General features: G+C 40.4%; 1 protein-coding gene and 1 pseudogene across 1 annotated transcript in view; one reads left to right on the plus strand and one right to left on the minus strand.

The window, feature by feature from the left end:
• The window catches only part of LOC135216812 (meiotic recombination protein DMC1/LIM15 homolog), a 284,123-nt gene that overhangs the window by 74,414 nt on the left and 191,363 nt on the right, over positions 1-18,346 (plus strand). The window lies entirely within an intron of this gene.
• Positions 11,400-18,346, minus strand: part of LOC135216823 (meiotic recombination protein DMC1/LIM15 homolog) — a 97,898-nt pseudogene continuing 90,951 nt past the window's right edge.

The raw sequence follows: 18,346 nt of genomic DNA on the forward strand, positions 1-18,346 counted from the left end.
CCTTCTCTTTTAAGGGAAGAATGCAGCCTAGTGGTTTCAACAATTGAAGGTTATAGCAGCATGCTATCTGCGGTGTTCAGGAACAGGGACCTGAATATCGCGGGGGATAAAAGATCTTTCATGATCTTATCAGATCTTTCGAGACCACTAAGAAGAATTCCTCTAGACCTCCCAGTTGGAACTTAGATCTGGTTCTTAAGTTTCTGGTATCAGAGAAGTTCGAACCTTCTCAAGAGGCATCCTTCAGGGACCTGACTAGGAAGTTGCTGTTCCTTATAGCACTGGTGACTACAAAAAGAGTTAGCGAGTTACAGGCTCTGGATGCTAGAGTAGGGTTCAAAGGAGGGTCAGCGATCTGCTCCTTTAAACCCTTATTCTTAGCTACGAACGAGAACCCTCTAACCCCTGGCCCCCAAGTTTTGAGGTCAATGGACTCTCACCCTTCGTGGGGAAGAGATTGATTGATACTATATTATCTAGCATCATGACAACTAGGTCATTGATGCCGAACTATATATAAAAAGACCCTATAAATTTTAATAATAATAATTAAACAGAATTACTTTAAAAATATGATAAAAGATACTGGCAATTATAAAATAAATTAAATAAATTATATAAAAAAGAAATTATTACATACATACATACATACCATACACATACATACATGCACACTCACATACATAACACAATTTCAATAAGAATAAAAGCAAGGCACACACAAGCATTACAGTTTATCTAAAATACCAGTGTTTAAAAAGAAATCCAAACAAGCCAGTCATGTTTAAAAATCCCATTTGCTCCTAAAATTTTTGATAACTTAAACGTTATTCTCCTTCCCATAGATAGATATTGATTGCACTGTTCCACCAAACTGGGGCATTCAACCAGCAAGTGCATAACAGTCAGTGGAACTAGGCAATCCTCACAGTATGGTTCGTGATCACGACTCATCAAGTAGGAATGTGTCAGCCTAGTATGTCCAATACGCAGGCGGCACAGAGCCGTTTCAAACCTTCTGGGCATAAAATCGTACTGCCAAGGATTGATTGCAGGTGCAATTGTTCTCATTTTTACATTTGTAGTTAAATTTGACCAAATATTTTGCCAAAGTACTTTATGCTTCTCTCTAATTGGAGTACAGTATATCTCTGCACGGCAGCTTAAATAATCTGGGCTCAATACGAGAAACAGCCTCCTTGGCAATTGCATCAGCGCGTTCATTTCCGGATATTCCAACGTGTGCTGGAACCCAACAAAATTCAATATTAAAACCCATCCGCTTAGCTAAAAATAACCATTCCAGAATACTTAAAACTACTGGATGTTTTGGAATAAAAATCTTTCAATGACTCTAGAGCACTTCTAGAGTCACAGTACACAATAAAATTCTTATCATTACTTTTTAAAACTTCTTTGACAGTATTTAAAATTCCATATAATTCTGCAGTAAATGCAGAAGCATTACTTGAGAGCCTTCCACTACGCTCAAATGACGGAAAAACTATGCCAAAAACCAGCACCTGCACTGGTTTTGGATCCATCGGTAAAAACTGGGATAAAATTGTCATGTTGTGACATATGATCTAAAAAGGTATAACGTAATATTTTATCAGAGACATTCTTTTTTGGTTGATTGAAGTAGTTACAAAACTCTACTGCTGGGAATTTCCAAGGGGGAGATACAGATGCCTTGACCGGTAGTACACATTTGTCTGGAATGTTCAGGTCTTGGAGGGTTGATTCAGTCTGAAGGGCATATGGACGTGGCATCTTTGGATGACTTTCATAAAAGCTATCAAATCTTCCATTTCTTAGCGACTGGCATACTAGGGATCCAGGAAGTCTTTGGAATCTGAACCAGCTTCGAGCCAGAAGAGCCTGGTAATGTAAGGCATCAGGGGCATTTCCCCAGCATCTACTAACATACTCTCTATAGGGGAAGTCCTAAAAGCTCCAGTAGCAATCCTAATTCCAGTATGGTGAATGGAGTCTAAAATCTTAAGGCAACTTGGGGTAGCCGAGGTGTAAACTTCACATCCATATGTTAATTTTGATAAAACCAAGGCTTTATACAATCTCAATAACTGGAGTCTATCTGCTCCCCAAGATGTATTTGACAAAACTTTCAAGATATCCAAGGATTTTCTGCACTTAGCCCTGAGATTTTAGGATATGGGGAAGCCATGTCAACAGAGTATCAAAAATCATTCCTAAGAACCTTGTTTCGTTAACACAAGATATTCTCTGGCCATTTACATATAAATCTGGGTCTGCATGTATCCCTCTAATTCAGTGGGAAGAGAGATAGAGAGATCCCTGTGCCCTGTCAGGACCCTAAAATTCTACCTTGAAAGGAAGAAGCTTAAGGGCAGCCTAGAGAGTCTCTGGTGTTCAGTCAGAGATCCTAGAAGGCCTATTTCTAAGAATGCTTGGGCGTTCTTTATGAGGAGCGTCATAAAGGAAGTGCATGCGGCGTGCAATGAAGAGCAGTTTAGGCTCCTTAGAGTTAAAGCGCATGAAGTGAGGGTCATTGCTACATCTCTGGCTTTTCAGAAAAATATGTCTCTGAATGATATGTAGCCTCTACATACTGGAGATGCAATTCAGTGTTTGCTTCTCACTACTTGAGAGACGTGAAAGTGCTGGGACAGGGAGCTGAGACTAATCCTTGTTAGTTAGTTTAGTTTTTATTTTTAATTTGGTGTTGTGTTTTTATGGTTGTTTGGAAGAGGGTTAGGTGGTAACCCCTTTCAATTGTTAGTTCTAACACGGGTTAGAGATGGTCAGGTGGTCGGGATTGGTTTTGTACTCCTTGATATTGCCAGAGGCATAGGCTTTGTCATGTAAGTGGGTTAGCCCCCATTGACAAAGATCCTAATAAGGTTCTGTCGTGTAAGTGGGTAAGCCCCAATGACAAGATCCAGAAGAGCTCTCAGTCATAGGTCACTACCTCGCTGAAGCTCTTGAGGCAAAGCAGACTCATATACAGTATCCATGAAGTCTTCTGCCCAATCAGGTAAGAACCAAGGTGTTTTGACCTACAACATGTGCTGTTTCCTGTTTTTTATTTTTATTATTTAGCTGTCTCTTACCCTCCACCAAGGGTGCCAATCAGCTAAGTATATATCTGCCTGGGGAAGCTGCATGTACAAAAATGATATTGTTATGATACAATAAAGTTTTTTACATACTTACCCGGCAGATATATACGATTAATGGCCGCCCAGCCTCCCCTCAGGAGACAGGTGGAAGAGAAAATCTGATTAGAAAACGGGAATGGTTCCTAGTCCCGCCACCCAGTGGTGGGAGGGTAGATCTCCTGACCTACCTGTAGTGTGCCACGAAATTTGAAATTCTGTCAGGGACGTCGGAGACTATAGCTAAGTATATATCTGCCGGGTAAGTATGTACAAAACTTTATTGTATCATAACAATATCATTTTAAACTGGTTATCAGCTGGCACTTGGAAAAAGTGTCCTATTAAGACCTTAGGTTTGTTAGCTATGAAAAATACAAATTTATTAAAAATTTGTTATTTGTAATATATGGAACACAAAAAGTTTTAACAGCATGGTGTCAAACTCACCTGTATCAAGCCAGTTCCAGGGTATGATGTGTCCAACCTTCAACCGACCAGTAGGTATTGAAGAAAGGAAAAGAAGGAAAGAAAGAAACCAGTCATTTCACTCATTCTCTCTTCTACACTATCATTTTAGACAAGATATGAACTGTCATGTTAGGGGTACTAGATGAGCTACATAACTTGTTGAGCAGCCACCACCAGACCCAAAGAGAATGTGTCCAAGGACCTGTGGGCAATATCCTATAGGAAAAAAGAAGAGAAAGTCATTTAATGAAGCAAGGAACAGCATTCAAAATCTCATGAAGAGAAAAGTTATTCTCAAATGCCAAGGAGGAACTTATTCCTCTGGTGTCACGTGCTCTTGCATGCACATTATTAGACAGAATTTGACAATGAGGAGTAGGCTTGCTTAATCACCTCTTCTTCTTTCCCACCGTTATCCCTACATTAAGGGTCGGTTAACTGAAAACTTCTCCACAGCCTTCTATCAAAGACATTATCTTCCACCAAACCTCTTCTCCACATCTTTCTTCACTTTTATCTCGCCATCTAATTCTCTGTCTCTCAATTCTTCCTCTTATCAGGTTCCTCCCAAGCCCTCTTCACTCATTGCTCAACACATACCCATACCACCTCAGTTGTACCTCTCTTATCACCTCTAATCTTTACTAAGCCTGCCCTTCTCATTTTGTCATTTTCCAATCTCAAGCAGCAATATTCCCATAATCCACCTCAGCATTCTCATCTCTGTTCTCTAAAGCTTTACTTCCTCTTTCCTTCTTAGAGCCCATGTTTCCTATCCATACATTAACACTGGTCTTATCACAGTGCTGTAGATCTTGACTTTTAGCTTGATGACATTTTTTTTATCCCATACTACTCCAGCTACATCTCTCCACTTCCCCCACCCAGCTTTTATCCTACAACTTCAGTCTCCCATCCTTCCTCTTGGCTTAAGGGGGCCGGCCGGAAACCCCCTATATACAGTGGTATAGGGCGAAAAATGCAAAGTCATGAAAAAATTCATGGAGCTTCATATGGCAATTGAGAATACGTATACGAAATATTTCGTCAAAATTCTCTTACTTTCGTAGTTACAAGGTAATTAGTAAACATAACTCAATAAGCCTAAAACATTCATCCATACAAGAAAATGCAATATTTCTTCTGTTATCGTAAATTTTGATAAGAATTGGCAAAGAAATTGTGAGAAATGGCATCTGTAGAGATTCCTTGGCTCGCAGAAGCGAGTATCTGGTAATTCTGGTTCAACCATGAATCAGTGCGACCATAGACTTCAAGTATATTACACGTTCGAGTTTCACCTCGTGACTTTCGCTTGCTTTCACGTATGTTTATGAATGTTTCGGCAAGAAGTTCATCATGCCAATGAGGAAAAGACAAGCAAAACATCTCGCTAACATACAGACGAAGAAAAATCGCTCAAGCATTATTACAGAATATCATAATATACGCGTAGTTAGTGAAGAGAGAGGGGAGGGTTGCTTAGTAACGCCCCTTCTTGCCTGACAGCACACGTCACACTATGCCCAAGGCTACGATCTTTGAGCAAAGAGATCTTCATTTATGATAAATAACATAGTTTTGGTTTTTTAATACCCAAAATGGACTATGAAATTCATAATAATCATGATTTATTAAATTGTCTTTGTAAAAAGAGAGTACATCTTCGAGTTTCACCTCTGACATTCTCCTGCATTTATGTTTGTTTATCTCTGTTTCGGCAAGAATGTCATCATGCCAAAGAGGAAAATACAAGGAAAACATCTCGCTAACATACAGAAGAAGAAAATTCGCTGTAATAAGCAGAGTTAGTGAAGGGGAGGGAGGGTGTTACGTATTAAGGAGTGCCCCATCTTGCCTCAAGCACTGCCCCAGGCTACGATATATGAGCAAAGGGATCATCATTTATGATTAAATTATGATAAATAAAATAGTTTTGGTTTATTAATACACAAAAAACAAATATACATTCATAATAATAATTATTTATTAACATTGTCTCTATAGAAATACGAAGGAAAACTTTGAACGCCCGTATCTCAAAACTATACTTATTGACCTTCAAAGTCTATCTCCTCACTTAGTTTTAAAGCTATAACATTGGAATTTGGTATATAACTCAGAAAGACATTATAGAACAACCAAATAGAGCCCTTTTTTCCAATTTTTGTTTCGTCTTTTTTTTATAATTTTTTTTCTCGTGATTTATAGGGTTTATTTTTTTACCATATTGAAAAATTCATATCTAGCAAAAAAATGACTTTTAGAAAAAAAACTCTCCATTCGATTGGAGGTCTACATCAGGTCTATATATGGTAGTAATCCCAGGTCTTAATATTAAATATCAAGGGAGAAGATAGAATTTGAAAAGTGGTTATTTTCGGGATAAATCGCCCTGGCGTCACAAAACCGAAGGTCAGAGGCGAAAATCATATTGCGGTTTGGAGATGTCCCAAGTCACCTTATTAAGTGGTATGAATGTCAAAGTCCTGTCGTTAAAAAACGGCATTAGCCGGCCGGCCCCCTTAAAGTAAACTTAAAATAGTTAAACTTTTCCACCTGTTTTATAATCAAGCCTCTTCTTGCCTAATCATCTCGCGTAACCAAAATGAAATAGTGTTCTTGGACACTTCTTTCTTTGCTCAGCCTGTGCTAACAAAAAGTCTACGACACCTAGGTCTTAGGGGGCAAGTCGTTAGGGGGCAAGTCCTTTTCAGATAACTCAGTACCCTAACAGGACAAAGCAATAACTCTTGAGGACTGTTGTTAACAAATTCCTTCAGAGAAGGAATGGAAAAAGCAAATCTGTCATTGTGAACTGAGGGATTTTGAGGTTTAGCCATGAATTCTGGGACAACCCCTAGTTTATTTTACGTCATAATCTTGACCATGAAGCTCTCCAACAATTTTCTGAGGAAGCCAAAGCCAGAAGGAAAACTGACAAAGATCTCCTGAGGTAACCAGACATCTGCTAAGAGAGAGATAAAAGATCCAGTAACTACTTTGGCCTGGGGCCAAAAAAGGAGCTACTAGGGTCATCCTGAGATTCTTGAGATTCTTGGAACTCATCACTCTGTTCAGGACATGACGGATCAGGCAGAACGGAGGGAAGGCATACACTTCTTGGTTATCCCAAGGATGCTGAAGGGCATCCTCTGCCACAGCGAACAGGTTTGGGATCACAGAATAGTTGACTTCTAGCTTTCTGTTGAACCTTGTAGTGAATCCTTGTAGTGAATAAGTCTAACATGGGTCTTCCCTATAGTAGATGGAATAGCTTGTCCACTATGTCCTGATGCAGAGATCACTCTAAACCCAGAACTTGACTCCAACAACTTAACAACCACATTCCTCTTACTCAGAATGTACCTGGCTGTGACCGCCACCAAGTTGTTGATCGGCCACTGGTGCACTTTGACTGCAAGGAGTGAAATTGGTGTGACACCAGCCCTGTTCGTTCACATATGCTACCACTGTAGTGTTGTCCAACATCAGAACAATAGTGACCTGCTACCCACTCCCAAAACTCCTGAAAACACAGGATGACTGCTTTCAACTCCAACACGATGTGGAGTTGCTTGTCCTGAGAGCTCCATGCCCCCGAAGTCAGGCTAGGTTCATGTACGTACATCGTAGTCAACTGATTAGAATACCATTTGTGAATGTAATACCACAGATAATCATAGTGTTGAAGTTCTGTATGTCTGTATACAATAAAGCCCTGTGTAAACTGCCACCAAACTTCAGATAGTTTAAGCTAATAAAAAGCTGCTCAAGAGAGCAGTAGAAGCCACTACGTATTGTTTAAGGTAAGCCCAGTCTGGGTGCTATATAACTGCTTACAGACAGATCCTTCTAGCACTAAAGTACAGTAGTACCTCGAGATACGAAAGGCTCAACTTACGAAAAACTCGAGATACGAAAGCCAATGCGAAAAATTTTACTGCTCTACATACGAAAAGTTTTCAAGATACGAAAGGTTTCTGAAAGTCCGAGATTCGCCCGGATAACAATTTTGAAACTCTCGCTGCGCCGCCATCTTAGTACTAGTAGACTCGCCACAATCCTCCTGCTCTCCCATTGGTTCCTAATGCTAGCCAAGCCATGAAATCCTTCTCTCCTATTGGACAGCATCCCTCCCATCATGCATCTTATACGTATACGTGGTGGTGTACCTATCTCGGCCTCTTCGTACCAACACCTCTATCGTACGCACACGGCATTCGTTCGGTCCAACGATTTAGTTTTAGTATCGTAAATTCGTTAGTGATTTCGTTGCAGTATACTATCGTGTTGTGCGTGGAAACTTTATTGTGTTACTTATACATAAATTACGTACAAGATAACGTAGTCATGGGTCCCAAGAAAGTTGAAATTCACGGAAAGAAGCGCATGCTCTCTTTGGAGACAAAGATGGAGATCATCAAGAAGTACGAAGCTGGTATGCGATTGAGTGTGATCGCAAAGGAATACGGCCGTAATCCGTCGACAATAGACACCATCCTTAAACAGAAGGATGCCATCAAAGCAGCTACACTGTCGAAGGGCATCACTATTTTGTCCAGCAAGAGGACCCACGTGCACGACGAGATGGAACGGCTGCTCCTCGTCTGGATAAAAGACAAAGAAATCGCTGGCGATACGGTAACGGAGACAGCAATCGCCCACAAGGCCACTGCTATTTTCGGCGATTTGATTGCGCAGGCGGAAGACGACGGAGGGGAAGGGACTTCACGCAAACCCCAGACTTCAAAGCTTCGCATGGCTGGTTCGAGAAATTTCGTAAACGAACTGGCATCCATTCGGTGGTGCGTCATGGGGAGGCAGCCAGCTCGGACACGAAAGTGGCGGAAGCATTTAAGAAGACTTTCGACGAGATGATAACCAAGGAAGGCTACAGTTCTCAGCAAGTCTTCAATTGTGATGAGACTGGCCTTTTTTGGAAAAAAATGCCTTGTCGGACATACATCACGCAGGAAGAGAAGAAGCTACCCGGGCATAAGCCTATGAAAGACAGGCTTACGCTCGCACTTTGTTCAAACGCCAGTGGGGATTGCAAGGTGAAGCCCCTACTGGTGTATTATTTCGAGACTTCTCGAGCCTTCAAGGCCCACAAAGTGCTGAAGGAGAAGCTTCCAGTGATGTGGAGGGCTAATGCAAAAGCCTGGGTAACGAGGCTTTTGTTCACGGAGTGGGTAAATCTGTGTTTCGGCCCGACAGTGAAGAAATTTTTGGAAGAGAAGCGCCTCCCCCTGAAATGTCTGCTGGTGTTGGACAATGCCCCTCCCCACCCTCCTGGCCTCGAGGAAGATATCCTAGCGGAGTATTCCTTCATCAAGATTCTTTTTCTTTCGCCCAACACCACCTCTCTCCTCCAGCCCTTGGACCAGCAAGTGATAGCGAACTTTAAGAAGCTGTACACGAAACATCTTTTCAAGAGATGTTTCGACATCACCGATACCACAAACCTCACCTTGCATCAATTTTGGAAGGAGCATTTCGACATCGTCATTTGCATGTGACTCATCGACCAAGCTTGGCAGGAGGTTTCGAGGCGAACCTTGAATTCCTCGTGGAGGAAACTCTGGCCTGATGCCATATCCAGCCGAGGACTTCGAGGGATTCGACGTGGGCGAAGCTGGTGCTGCAGAGTCAGAAACAGTGACGATCCCGAAACTGTTTTGCAACCAGATCTTGACGAGATCGTTGCACTCGGCAAGTCCATGGGGCTGGTCGTCGACGAGGACGACATCAACGACCTTCTCGAGGAGCACCAGAAGAGCTTACGACGGATGACCGGAAGGAGTTGGAGGCATGCAACATAGCGTCGTTCAAGAGGAGTTCTCTAACAGCGGCGAGGAAGAGGAGGAGGAGCCTATGACAATGGCAGAAATTAAGGATATTCTTGGCGCTTTTCATAAAGTGCAATCGTTTATCGAAAAAAGACACCCCGAAAAGGCTCACACAGGTCGTATGCTTGCGCAGTTCGATGACGTTAGCCTGAGTCGTTTTCAGGAACATTGTGAAAAGTAGGCAGAAGCAATCTTCCTTGGATCGTTATTTTTTAAAGAGGCCTTCAGCATTAGCAGAAGTAACAAAAAGAAGAACCAAGTGATAAAAAATAGAAAGTTGAAAGCAAAAAGGAAGAACCAAGTGATGAAAAACAGAACGTTGAAAGTGGTGATGAAGTTGAAATTCTGAGAGAGAGAGAGAGAGAGAGAGAGAGAGAGAGAGAGAGAGAGAGAGAGAGAGAGAGAGAGAGAGAGAGAGAGAGAGAGAGAGAAAAAAAAAAAACTACGTAAAAAAAAAAAAAAAAAAAAAGTTAAAAATAAAAAAAAGAAAAAAAACAATTTTAATTTATAAATTTTTGTAAGTTAAGTGTTACAGTTTTCTTAATGTTTCGTAAATTTTAGTTTTAAAGTTTTCCTTAAATTTTTTGTTTTCATAAAGTTAAGTGTACGTACGTATGTACGTTATCTGTCGTTTGTCCTCCTCCACCTCTGCCGCCACTTTCGGAGATAGCCTCACTCGAAAGGTAAGCTTCCACATTTTACGTTAGTAATAATATTTCTTGTACACTAATATACACGTTATTTACAGGTTTTGCATTTTTTATTCTTAATTTAGGTATTGAATGGTCCAATTTGTTGTAGTATTTCATTGTTTATAGGTCAATTTAGCTTTATTATGAAATTTAATGGGGTGTTTTTGGAGGGCTTGGAACGGATTAGCCATTTTACATGTAAAATGTGTTCCAAGATACGGAAAAAACGCATGATACGAAGGCCGCCTCGGAACGGGATTAATTTCATATCTCGAGGTACCACCCTGTACATATACTGCATAAAAGGGGGGTTGGGGGGGGCTTGTCACACACAACCAACCAACCCCACACCCATTTATTCTGTTGACTGTATAGACACTTAAGGCAGTGATGGTGTTGACTCTATTGCACTTGCTTGGGGATTAATGAAACTGTGGTTCACCAATCCTTAGACTCCACAGCTTCTGTAGTGGTTGACAGCATTCTTCAGTTGAACAGGTGCTTGAACACTGCAACACAATCTCCCAAGCTGGTTGTACCCGAAAAAGTGATGTCTTAAACTTACTCACCAATGGCATGCACGATCCATCAATTGAACTTTCACCTAGTGGACCAGTTCAGTCAAGTGGTCTTAACCAGATAACCTTCAGAGAAGCAAAGCAGGAAGAGTTATCTGCACAGCTATTAGTTCAAAGACATACACGCAGTGTTGTATAGCCATAACTCACCCTCTGGTATGCACATGAATCTGAGGACCGAGCACTCCACCCAAGATTTGTACGTTGTTAACAGCGCCTCCAAGGAGACATGGGGAAGTGCTTAAGGAGATCTGCCCTGAAGAATGCTCGGTACCTCACACACACCAAGCAAGAAGTTCCCCCTCTACACCCATGAGGGGGAAGAGATGTGGAAGCTTACTAAGTTGTCTTTAAGAATGCACAATGCAACTATCTTGCACTCCCAAGTATACTCACTAGCACTTGCTAAGCAAGCAGGACAAGCACACCACTATGGTGATCCCTCAAAATTATGCAAGTCTTGTCTAAATAGGTGGGCATAAGGCAGCCCATGTCTGCCCTGCCAGGTTACCAAGAACCTCCATCAGAAATGGAGAAGGCTCGCATGAAATCTGAAGAACTAGCAAGGGCCCTTAGACTTTCCTTTCTACTCCTCTACAACTGGCATTTAGCCTTAAATCTGAAAACATCAGAATAAATGTCTTGGGTAATCAAAAATTCAAAGTGATTTTCCCCTTTTATATTGACAAAGATAAAATTGAAAATTTCATTGGTCTTGTCTTTCATCTTCCTTACCTTTACAACAAACATAAATTAAACACCTTGTATCATAAAAGAATTTAAGTTCCCCCATTTATGAATGTTAAGTGAATTTTGCCTTTAAAGAAAACTGCAGTCAAATGCAACTAGAGAAATGTGCCCTCGTATCACAACACCTTTAAAGTTGTCAAAATACTTAACTGCTCAATAGCTTCATATTAAAAATTTTAAGACCAAATTTGGTTGAAATTCTAAATACATGCTAATTAGTGGTAAATCATCCATCCAAAGGCAGGAAATCCCTTATATAAATACAATAATTATGTACATTAACCTGATGAGTAAGACTATATGCAATTCGCAATTTTAGAATGCTATAATAATTCATGTCTCTTAGTGATTAAGTTACTCTTTAGCATCAGCAATACCACCTGCAGTTATAGCAAATGTAGCTTCATTTCTGGCAGTTCTGGACTATCATATATTTTTTTTGCAATTCTTGTTTCTCCTCGTCCTTTTCGTAGAGCCACACGAGTAGTGGAAGCATGGGCTAATATGTGTCCACCAATGGGTTTCTTTGGGTCAGCCTGAAAAGACATTGTTGCACCAGGATCTGCTGTCATTTGGTTTGTAATAAATACAGAAACATTGTATTCCTCACTTATTTTCTGGAGTCTTGACAAATACTGTGCTAGCTTTTGTTGCCTATCTGCTAATTCTCCTCGACCACTAAAATCCACACGAAACAATGCCATAATGGAATCTACTACCAGCAGCTTGAATATGCAGGTTCTTCATGAAACTGTGCAGCTACATGATCAAGAATTTCAAACTGGTGCTCAGAAGTGAAGGCACGAGTATACAAAACATTATCTAACACTGCATCTTGATCCAGATTAAAGCGGTCTGCAATACTCCGTAGACGTTCTGGTCTAAAAGTGTTCTCTGTATCAATGAAGATGACCTGAAGCATAATTCATAAAAAACTTGGTTACATATTAGCAAAATAACAGTATACACACCAATATACTGACAAAAGTATGCATTATTAAAAATTAGCACTGAAAAAAAAACAAATGAAAATCTAAGAAAATAATTTAAATGTATGTACTGGTAATTCTATGACAAATACTCATAATTACACAACATTCATGTTCTTTTTATGCCCAGACAGTTCAATTTTATTTTAACAAAAAAGATGAAAAAAAATGTCCTATGCATTTATCTATGGATCCCCATTCCTCAGCAATTTACTGGCACTTTTTCTGCTTAGTCTGCAAGGCTATGAGAAACTGCAAAGTATTAGAGTTGGGAAAAAATTAAGTTTTATGGAGAAGTTTTTATTAATAAAACAATTTGTTTTTCAAGCTGCTGAATATGATATTTTTATCATAAAATTGGATTTTGTATATATGTACTTACCCAGTAATCGCATAGCTAAGAGTTTCTACTCGACGGCAGCATAAGTTCAAATTTCGTGGGTAGCATTGTGATGGCTGTGTAGGTCTACAGTGCCGTCCCCCTACGGCAGTACTAGGAACAACTTACCTAATCACGTCATTCTGTTTTAGGCATAACGTCCTTAAGAGGGGAGGTGGGTGGGCTTTGATCAAATAATTACTGGGTAAGTATATACAAAATCTAATTTTATTATAAAAGTATCATTTTTGTATATGTGACTTACCCAGTACATAATTATATAGCTGATTCCACACTGAATGGAGGTGGGATCATGGTCATATTCTACTCCAAAGCATTAAATCAAAGCATTAAATCATGTAATGAATTTGAAATAGAAAAGTTGCTAGCATTGAAAAAACAATGCTTGTCATTCCTATGAGTTAAGAGAGCTATGCAGATGAATAGCTACTGCCTTTGGTCGGCTCTCATCTTAATTTATATTGGCGTGGCGGTAGAGCCAAGGGTCACTTTCTACTTAGAGGGAAACTCTGCAGCGAGGAGGACGGTCCTAGGGCTAGCAAAGTATGATAGGTGCCTCCCCTGCCCTGGGCACAGCACCTTAATAAAACAACCAGAAAACACTGACACCTACACTGAAATAAAGTCAAGACCCATCCACTAAGAGTGGTGGGTTCTACAGTTCACACGATACTGAAAAAATTCGATACCTTTTAAACCTACTTAAAACATAAAAGCGAAGATCGTTCACACCTCCGGATGTTTGATGGCAGAAAGGGCGTAAAGAGCAAACAACACCTAAAAACTAGGGAGTAGAGGTAGTTCTACATCCTTGGCTTCGCTACAAAGTATGCAAAAACACCCCACAATAATGTTTTAAACATAAAGGCCATAAAAACTAGAAGACAACACGTTTATACAAAGAGAGAGGTTCTGGAAGGGTCTTCTCTTCACACTGGAAGCAGAGCTATAAGGCTAAGTCTTCCAATACCACTCCAATTCAGGGTGATCAATTAGTAATTGAACACTTTAAGAATTAGAAAATGAAAATGAAGACAAAAACTGCTGTGTTTGTCTGAGAAATCATTCTGAATTATCACAGTGGGCTATGGGTCAATTGCGTGTCGTACTGTGGGGTAAACAGAAAGATGGTAATGAACCTAAAGAGACAAATCTCTCTATCTGATGATTTTCGCAATGGCAAGTGTGGAGTTCAAAATAAGAACCATAAGCGAGAATCTAAAGCCAACCAGAGACTTAGGTCTGTGATGGCCGACCAGAGATCCGAATTAGCAGTCAAACCTCGACAGCAGAGAAACAATACTAATTCGCAGTCAGTCAAGCACAGAAACATGAACGAGGATGAATCATGTATATAGACATGGGATGAATTACATACATGTATGTACGTGGGATGGATCACACACCTGTATGTGCAATGAATCACGTACACGGACATGCGATGAATCAAGTACATGGTCGTGCCATGAACCACATACATGGATGAGCGATGATACACACAAATGGTTGTGATGTAGAATGATCTACAAGAGAATGTCAGGGAGAAGACCACCCTACCTAGAAGTCTCTTGACCCTTTACTCTGAAAGGAGCACAAAGAAAATAAGACTGATCACATACATGGATGTGCGCTAAATCACGCAAACAGTAGTGATATGTAGAACAATCCAAGTGAGAACATCAAGGAGAATATCACTCTTGTCTAGAAGTCTCTCAACCTGACTCTGGAAGACGAACAGCGAGAGTAGGACCTCCATTACATACAAGGATGTGCAAAAGAAACATGTACATGGCCGTGATATAGAATTATCCAAGCGAGAACGGTCAGGGAGATCACTCTTTGCCTAAAAGTCTCTCAACCCAACTCTGGAAAATGAACAGTGAGAGTAGGACCTCCATCACGTACATGGATGAGCGATGAAACACGTACACAGCAAGAAGCACATCGTTGACAGTACTGACTGGGTTCCAAACTCACTCTCTTCACAACACCAATGAGCAAACCAAACTTTGTAAAATGGCATCTCTATCAGAGGGAAGCAAATCAGAGGGGCCCCCAAGTTCTGAGTGGAATACCGCCGCTGCCAGACATCCAGGCGAGAAGCAGGGCTGACCACTGAAGAGCCTGTAAAGAAACAAATGACATGCTTTCTCCCTCATGAAAGAAGATATCTTATTCCTACCGTGAGAATAAAAAGAATCATATTTACCTGTAATGATAAAGGGACGGGAGTGAGCCATACAACTCGTACCCCTCCCCCACCAAAATGACAGGAAAGAGATGAGACAGTAATCATGACTAGTCCAGCAAGCAGATGGAAAGAATGGAATCATACGCCATAAAATTTGTTTTGAAGAAGTGTAGAAATACTATGCTAGACAGCTGAATCCTAGCATAAAATCCTTGTCTGTAACATGAATGCCTAACGTCTCGAACATCCCAAAACACTCAAATTCTTAGACTAAAACACTACCACATTCCCAGAAAAATGTGTCACTAGATAAAATCAAAGACATAAAACATCAACGTCATAATAAAAATGATTAAAAATATCTTCATATAACAAATGTAAAATGCTAAAGAACAAAACATAGCTGGGCCCTCTCTCTCTGAAGGGGCAATATCCCCTTGGGAGACAGACCAGCATTCCACATAACACAGCCTATGACAGCAAAGGAAAAGGCGTGAGGCCCATCTACTGCAATTTAAATCTGTCCCAAAGGAACATGAACACCGGAATCCTGGAAGGCTGTCTAAAAACGTTGACAGCCACAGGACTTCTGGGTTGGATAAATATGAAACAAACCACGGGCTTAGGTAAAAAAAAAACAAAAAAAAAAAAAAAAAAAAAAAAAAAAACAAAAAAAAAAAAAAAAAAAAAAAAAAAAAAAAAAAAAAAAAAACAACTGGCTTGGGGGAGGAGAGCAAAGCAAAAGTCATCTTTCCAAGACGGTTAAAGAAAGACTGACGCATCACAAGCCCAGTCGGCAACCAGCTTCCACCTCGTATACACACGAGTTGCCAGATACCACATATTCCTTGCTTTATAATATTTGACTGTTTTTAAACCAGTTTCCAGCTGGCACTATAAGATCATCCTATTGTTAGGACCAAAGGTTTGTTAGCAATGAAAAATGCAAATTGATTAAAAATTTATCATTTTTCTAAAGTCAGCACTTTTGGATCTTCTCCTAAGGCTACTTTTTTAGTTTTCAGTTGCTTCTCAAGGTTGAAGATACTCCAGATTGCACCAAATTTCTCAATGACAGTGACTTCATCCTCTTGGGCCATAATACCCTGAAGAAGTTTAGAAAATATCCATGATGTGGATCCTATTAAGCTTGTATTCAAACCTGGTCCACTTGTAATGGTCTCCAGTTATGTTCCTAAGAATTGGTGGTGTAAAGGACTGCCTGCTCATGATTACAAGGATTTCTTGGTAAGGGGAACAACTCTTTCATGGTCCTTACCCCTTTTTCTTAGGCGCTGAAAGTGGTGGGGACATCACTAGATCAAGGAGACCTATCTGATCAGTCTTTAATCAGCAATTGCACTAGGCATGTCAAGCCTTGATTTCTATGTGACCCTGGTCAGGAAGTGGTTCAGTGGTTGAGCCACTGTCCTATCTGATACACTTGCTAAGGTTGTGACTCCTATGCACAACTATGGTTTTTTCTAACTTGTTTTCACTGTAGTCACTGTAATGTTTACTACCACTACCACTGTTGGTGTGCCAATATAAGGGGATGCAGTCTGAAATTACATAGCTATAGTGTCCTCTTGCACAGCAGGTTACGTAAAAAAATTTGCAAGTAATGCTTCAAAGTTTAGTGCAGGTGACTGGTCCCGCCCACTAACAGGAATACCAGGAACTACTTACCAGACACCTTCATTCTGTTCATGCACAACTATGGTTCTAACTTGGTTTCACTGTAGTCACTGTAATGTTTACTACCACTACCACCTGTTGGTGTGCCAATATAAGGGGATGCAGCCTGAAAATTATGAACATAAATGATGAACATTTAAAAATGAAAATTTTTTAATCAACTTGTATTTTTCATAGCTAACAAACCTGAGGTCTTAAAAATAGAATGATCTTCAGGACCTGATGGATCAGGCAGAACGGAGGGAAGGTGCACACTTTGAGATTGTCCCAAGGATGCTGTAGTGTCCTCTGCCAGAGCAAGAGGATCCAAGACCACCGAGAAGTAGACCTCCAGCTTTCTGTTGAAGCGAGTCTGCTACATTCTGATGCAGAGACCACTCCATACCTATGACTTGACTCCAATGTCTTTGCTTGTCAGCCAACACATTCCTTTTGCCTGGAACAAAACAATAAAATACTAGTTTGAAGGCTACCGGAAATCAGCAATAAAACATCACCGATATCTGGTCTCTGATCAGCAAATTTAGGAAACAAAGCTGTCATCAACAATGTGTTTACTCAAGCACCAGCAGAAACAGAATGAAGGTGTCTGGTAAGTAGTTCCTGGTATTCCTGTTAGTGGGCGGGACCAGTCACCTGCACTAAACTTTGAAGCATTACTTGCAAATTTTTTTACGTAACCTGCCGTGCAAGAGGACACTATAGCTATGTAATTACTTAGTAAATTAGTACTTATATAAAGTGTTTTTGACCACCTTAAAATATCTCATTCAAGCACCCGTTAACCCCTAGTATTTGAAGTATATCTAAAATCTATACCCAAAAAAGGGTATAAATACCCATTCAATGAGATAACCAACTTCACCTAGGGCCTAGGCTCCCTTCAAGATCAACAGTAGAAGGATCCGGCACCGTCAGTCGACCCTATTAGAGTTTAAATATCATATAATTTTTTAAAGTAAATTGTATTTTTCCTAACTATACAAACCTGAGGTCCTTTACATAAGGAATTGCTTTCAGCGTAGGCTGGAATTATGGCCGTTAAATTCTTGAACAAGGTGGTTAGGCAGTAACTACCATCTGGTAGGTGGTAAGCCCACCTGCTCGGATGTAAACACTCCACCTTGCCTTTCAGCCCAAGTTCAGATTAAGGGGTGGCACGAGGTGGGCATAAATAAAGTAAAGGACCTCAGGTTTGTATGGTTAAGAAAAACAATTTACTTTCAAAATTGAGATTTGTTCCTACACAATATACAAACCCTCGGTCCTTACATAAGGAAGACTCACTGATTGGTTGGAGGAATCTGAATGAGCCTCTAGAACTAACAGGAGTTCTACACACCTGGGCTATTCCTCCTGATCATAAGAGCGAGGAGTGCCTTGCCTCTGACAACTTGATCGGAGTAGTATAGGAGCTGCATGATCAAGAGTCAGACCTCTGGGCCTTTTCAAAATGAGTGAGGAATTGTAACCCATCTGAAAAAGGGCTGTGAAGAATATCTAGTCGGAGGCATTAATGCAAAGTTCTGGGAAGGGTTTGCATTATTGCCAGTCTCCTTCCTCCCCTTGCTAGAGGAAGGAGCAG

The sequence above is a fragment of the Macrobrachium nipponense genome, chromosome 6, assembly GCF_015104395.2.
Source record: "Macrobrachium nipponense isolate FS-2020 chromosome 6, ASM1510439v2, whole genome shotgun sequence".
In the NCBI taxonomy this organism is placed as follows: Eukaryota; Metazoa; Arthropoda; class Malacostraca; order Decapoda; family Palaemonidae; genus Macrobrachium; species Macrobrachium nipponense.